Source organism: Mus pahari, chromosome 12 (genome assembly GCF_900095145.1).
Source record: "Mus pahari chromosome 12, PAHARI_EIJ_v1.1, whole genome shotgun sequence".
NCBI classification, from domain to species: domain Eukaryota; kingdom Metazoa; phylum Chordata; class Mammalia; order Rodentia; family Muridae; genus Mus; species Mus pahari.
Genome location: NC_034601.1, coordinates 25,836,459 through 25,842,677, shown reverse-complemented (window position 1 = coordinate 25,842,677; position 6,219 = coordinate 25,836,459).

Sequence of the window (6,219 nt, the reverse complement as noted above, 5' to 3'; positions counted from 1 at the left end):
AGAAGAAGAAGAAGAAGAAGAAGAAGAAGAGAAGGAAGGAAGGAAGGAAGGAAGGAAGGAAGGAAGGAAGGAAGGAAGGAAGGAAGGAAGGAAGAAGCCTCACTCAAAGGAGGAGTAGATAACAAGAAATAATCAAACTCATGGATGGAATCAATAAAGTGGAAATAACAACAACTCAAGTACAAAGAATCAATGAGACAGAGATGGTTCCTTGAGGAAATCAATTATTCAAATTAATTAAAAGATGGAGAGAGAATATCTAAATTAAGAAATCAGAAATGAAAAGGGGGGCATAGCTACAGACACTGAGGAAATCCAGAGAATCATAAGGGCATACTTTAAAAACCAAATTGGAAAATCCAAAGAAATTAATAACTTTCTCAATACATGTCATTTACAAAAGTTAAAACAAGATTAGATAAACAATTTAAATAGACCTATGAGTGTCTAGCGAAATAGAAGTAGTCATTAAAAGTCTCCCAACAACAACAAGCCCAGGGCAGATTTTACCACACTTTCAAAGAAGAGTTAATGCCAATACTCCTCAAATTATTCTACAAAACAGAAACAGAAGGAACATTGCCCAATTCATTTTATGAAGCCACAGTTATCCTAATACCCAAACCACATAAAGACTCAACAAAGAAAGATAAACACAGACTAATTTTCCCTTATAAACATAGATGCAAAATATTCAATAAAATACTTGTAAACTGAATCCAAGAACACATCAAAAAGATCATTCACCATGATTGAGTAGGCTTCATCCCAGAGATTCAGAGACAGGTCATATGAAAATTAGAAAATTCTGCTGGGCGTGGTGGTGCACGCCTTTAATCCCAGCACTCAGGAGGCAGAGGCAGGCGGGTTTCTGAGTTCGAGGCCAGCCTGGTCTACAGAGTGAGTTCCAGGACAGCCAGGGCTATACAGAGAAACCCTGTCTCAAAAAAAAAACAAAAAACAAAAAACAAAAACAAACAAAAAAAACAAAAACAAAAATTAAGAAAGAAAATTAGAAAATTAGAAAATTAAATCCACCATATAAACAAACTAAAAGGCAAAAACAAAAATAAACAAACAAAAAACCCAACCATGATCAACTTCTTAGATGCAGAAAATGTCTTTAACAAAATCCAACACCCTGCACAATAAAAGTTCTGGAGAAATTAAGGGTACATGGGACATACCAAAACAAAATAAAAGCAGCTTACAGCAAGCCCATAGCCAACATTAATTAAATGGAAAGAAAATCAAAGCAATTATACTAAAATTAGGAATAAGAAAAGGTGATCCACTCTCTTCATACCTATTCATTATAGTACTTAAAGTCTTAACTAGAGAAATAAGACAACTGAAGGAGATCAAGGTAATACAAATTGGAAAGAAAGAAGTCCAGGAAACTCCTTCAACTGATAAACACTTTAAGTAAAGTAGCTGGATACATTTAGATGGATAAAAATAACAACAAAATCAGTACCTTTCTATACACAAATGGCAAGTGGACTGAGAACTCAGGGAAATAAAACCTTTCACAATAGCCACAAATAATATAAAACATCTTGGAGTAACTCTAACCAAGCAAGTGAAAGACTTATATGATAAAAACTTCAAGTTACAAAAATTGAAAAAGATTTCAGAAAATGGGAAGAGCTTCTATTCTCAAGGGTTGGTAGGATTAACCTAGTAAAAATGGACATTTTACCAAAGGCAATCTACAGAGTCAATGTAATACCCATCAAAATTCCAACACAATTCTTCACAGATCTTGACAGACTTATTTTCAGCTTCATAAAAATCCAGAATAGCTAAAATAATCCTGAATAATAAGAGAATTACTAGGGGTATTATCAACCTGATTTCAAGTTTTACTACAAAACTATAGTAATAATAACAAATCAAACAAAACCAACTTAGTATTGGCATAAAACCAAACACACTGATCAATGGAATTGAGTTCAAGACTCAGTCATAAATTCATATACCTATGGACAACTGAGTTTTGATAAAGAAGCCAGTAACACAGACTGCAAAAATATAGCATCTTCAACAAGTGGTGCTGGTCAAATTGGATATCTGCATTTAGAAGAATGCAAATACATCCATATATATTCCCCTGCACAAAACTCAAGTCCAAGTGGTTCAAAAACCTCAACATAAAACCAGATACACCGAACTTAGTAGAGAAAGTGGGGAATAGCCTTAAATGCATTGGCACAGGGGATGACTTTCTGAAAAGAGCACCGACAGTTTGGGCACTAAGATCAACAATTAATAATTAGGACCTCACATCACTGAAAACTTCTGTAAGGCAAAGAACACTGTCATTTGGTTTGAGCAAAGCAGCTCAAGAATGGGAAAAGATCTTTACCAACTCCATGTTTGATAGAGGGCTAATATCTGAAATATATAACCAACTCGAGAAACTAGATATCAAGAAACAAGCAACCCAGTTTTTTAAATGGGGTACAGATCTAAACAGAGAATTCTCAATAGAGGAAACTCAAATGAGAAACACTTAAAGAAATGTTCAACATTCCCTGGGAAATGCAAATCAAAACTACTCTGAGATTTCATCTTTAACCCGTCAGAATGGCTAGAGTCAGTAACATACATGACAGCTCATGCTGACATGGGTATAGAGTAAGAGGAACACTCATCCATTGCTGGTGGCAATGAAAACTTGTACAACTGCTGTGGAAATCGGTGTGGCAATTCCTTGGGAAGATGGGAATCAATCTACTTCAAGATCTAGCTCTATCACTCTTGGGTGTCTACCCAAAGGATGGTATCCTATCACAGAGATGCTTGCTCAGCCGTGTTTATTGCAGCTCTATTCACAATAGCCAGAAATTGGAAACAACCTAGATATCCCTCAACAGAAGAATATATAATGAAAATATAGTACGTTTACACAATGGAACATTAGCATCTTGAAATTGTAGTCATATTGGATAGAACTAGTAAAAAAAAAAAATCATCCTGAATAAGGTATCTCAGATCTAGGAAGACAAATATGGTATGTATTTGCTTATATGTAGATATTAGCTGTTACGTTACTGATAACCAAGCTACAATCGGTAGAACCACAGAGGGAAGTATAGAATAAGAGACTAGAGGTACAGACAGATCTTGTTAGAAAAGGGAAATGTGATAGATAGTTATGAAAGAAAAGGGAATGGGGTGGGACGATCAAGTGGGGAGGGGGAGGAAAAGGGGGTTGAGAGAGGAATTACAAGAAGAGACAGCTAAAATTAAGAGGACTAGTATAGAAACCTACTACAGTAGAAAGTTTCTAAAATACATACATATAACATGGCAATCTAAATGAAATTGCTAAAGAATGGGGAAGAAAGAGTCCCGACTGGGCATCGTTTGGCACCAAATAAAGCTTCCGGTCTTGGGATTGAGTTACATCTAAGTGAGTTGTTAACCAAGGGAGTTCCATAGGAATCCCCAAACAACCCAGGCTGTTGCCAAAACAAGAGGTTGCTCTTCATAAGCTGACAGCAAGGCCCACACAACTGAAGACAACACCCACACAACTCATTAGACATAGAAAAGTTGAACTGGCCTCTACATAGAGCCTTCACCTCCACATCCTGGCATCTTTGATACAGGAAGGCACTTTGAATGCCACCAAAGGTTTTCTCCAAGTAACCAAGTAAACCACAATGGCAGCAGATGGGAACAAAGAGATCCAAAGCCAGACAATGTTCAGAGAGTGAGAGACCTTGGACCACTCAGACCTAAATGGGATGTCTCCATCAAACCCCTCCCCTCAGAGTTCAGGGAACCCTGTGGAAGGGGAGGCAGAAAGAGCAGAAAAGCCAGAGTGGATGGAGATCACCAAGGGAACAAGGCCTCTCAGTCAACATGAGACAAACGCAGAGGAACTCACAGAGACGGAAGCAGCAAGCACAGGGCCCATGTGAGTCGGCACCAGATATATCATGGCTTCTACTTTAGTGTTTTTATGGGATTCCTGAGTGTGCAAATGAGTGTGTCTCTGACTCTCCTGCCTTCTCTTGGGCTCTTTTCCTTCTTCTGGTGTGTCTTATCCAACTTCGATGTGATTATTTTGTTTTATCCTATTATTTTGTTACATTTTATTATTATCTTTTAGAAGCGTATTCTTTTCTAATGAGAGACAGAAAAGGGAATGGATCTGGATAAGAGGGAAGGTGGGAGAAATGGGGAGGAATAGGGGGAAGGGAAACTGTGATCAGAATATATTGTGTGAGAAAAGAATTTATGTTCAAGAAAAGGAAGAAGAAAAGGGATAAAAATTAAGTGAGAAGCCGAGGCACAACATCTCTGAGTGACCCCTGGAGTAGGGGGAGCAGCTTCTCCCCCACACTAGCCATTTGATCTCCGATTCACAACTTAGAGCAGTTCCCAGGGCAGAACTGGGGAAGGAGGAATGTCTTACCCCTGAAAAGACTTTTCATGGAGTTAAGTTAGCCTTAGAAAACCGAGGGCCTGTCCAGCTCCTTAGCAGTTACCACTGAGCCGGGCAGTGGTGGTACACACCTTTCATTCCAGCACTTGGGAGGCAGAGGCAGGTACATGTGTGACAGTTGTCTGAAGGGAAAATGGCCCCTGGTTCCCAGCACAGGAGTTGTAGGGGGGAGGGAAAAAGGCAACACACCATAGCTGGGACTTTCTTTTCCATCTCAAATAAATAACTTGATTGTTCAGCTCGTGGTTAGTTTGCTTTGGGTTATTCTGAGTTTTCAAAACAAGGGGGCAGGAGAAGGCACATGATGAAAGACATTGATCGCTGGTTTCTCTGTGTAGCCCTGGCTGTCCTGGAACTCACTTTGTAGATCCAAAGCCAGACAATATTCAGAGAGTTAGAGACCTTGGACCACTCAGACCTAAATGGGATGTCTCCATCAAACCCCTCCCCTAGGAGTTCAGGGCCTCGAACTCAGGCCTGCCTCCGCCTCCCAAGTGCTGGGATTAAAGGCGTGCGCCACCGCCACCACCCAGCTGATCGCTGTGACTTCTAAATCTATCCCCAGACTCTCAGTGAAACACGGGGGTTTGCCAGAGGAAAAGTTCAACCCAAACCAGTCTCATTGTCCTACCACTCAGCCTTCCAAAGAGAAGAGACAAGGCATGGGAGAAGGGAGCTGGGAGCTGGGAGCTGGGAGCTGGGAGCTGGGAGCTGGGAGCTGGGAGCTGGGAGCTGGGAGCTGGGAGCTGGGAGCTGGGAGCGAGGATGTGTGGAGGGAGGGGAGAGAATAAGGAAGAGAAGAAGGACCAGTTAATCACAAGGAAATTATTTCTTGTTTAAAGATATTGCGTCTGAACTCATTTTTATGTAAACCTATTTTAAGATACCGATTTCATTCTTTTTTCCACACCTCAGATACTTTCTAGCAAAGTTTATCAGTGCTCACTCTGCATGTTCTCCACAAACTGCCTCTCAGCCACGTATGGTAAGCGCCAGTCTTCCTATAGCCAAACCCTAGGGCACTGACCTGTCTTGTGACATTTTTCCTGGCATGTGAAGGAAGAACAAGGAAATGAAAGAGTTCGACCAGGATCACACTGAGGGAAACTGCCCTTACGATCTGTCTCACGGTAGTGTAGACCCTGACTCTCTGCCCTGGGGACATGATGGGGTAAGAAAACAGAAAACCAGGATTGTGCTGCATGCCACACGTATGGCCATTCCCTGCAGGAGCCAGAGCCCAAGAGCATGGAGCCTCAGCTCAGAGAGAATGATGCCAAAGTGTCAGGCAGGGGCTACGCTTCAGAGGGACTAACCATGACCACAGATACACAGAGCCCCAGCAAAACCCAGTACTGAGCTTGGCTGTACCAGTCATGACACCAGATCAGAAAACTGGTCTTAATGTAGGGAGCCTCAGCAAATGGGAGATTAACCCACCAAAGATTTAAACAACTCGGAGGAGTGCGCAAGCATTGAGAAGGGCCAATGGGTACGACCAGTGATCTCAGGGAGGTTGCTGGGAGGAACAGAACGTGAGATAGAAGTTTGTAAGGCTTCAAGAGGAAAAAAGTAAGGACTTCAGGTGAGAGTCTTATCCTAAGAGCCAACCAAGCTCAGGGGTCTTGAGCAGGTGGCCAGCAGTCTAGTGCCATGGGAAGAAGCCAGAAGAAAGCTATCTGGTGCCACATAGCCCAAGGGAAGGGAGGAGCTAGAGAAGGAGCTATGGTTCCAGCTCTGGGAGGATGAATTCTCTCTGA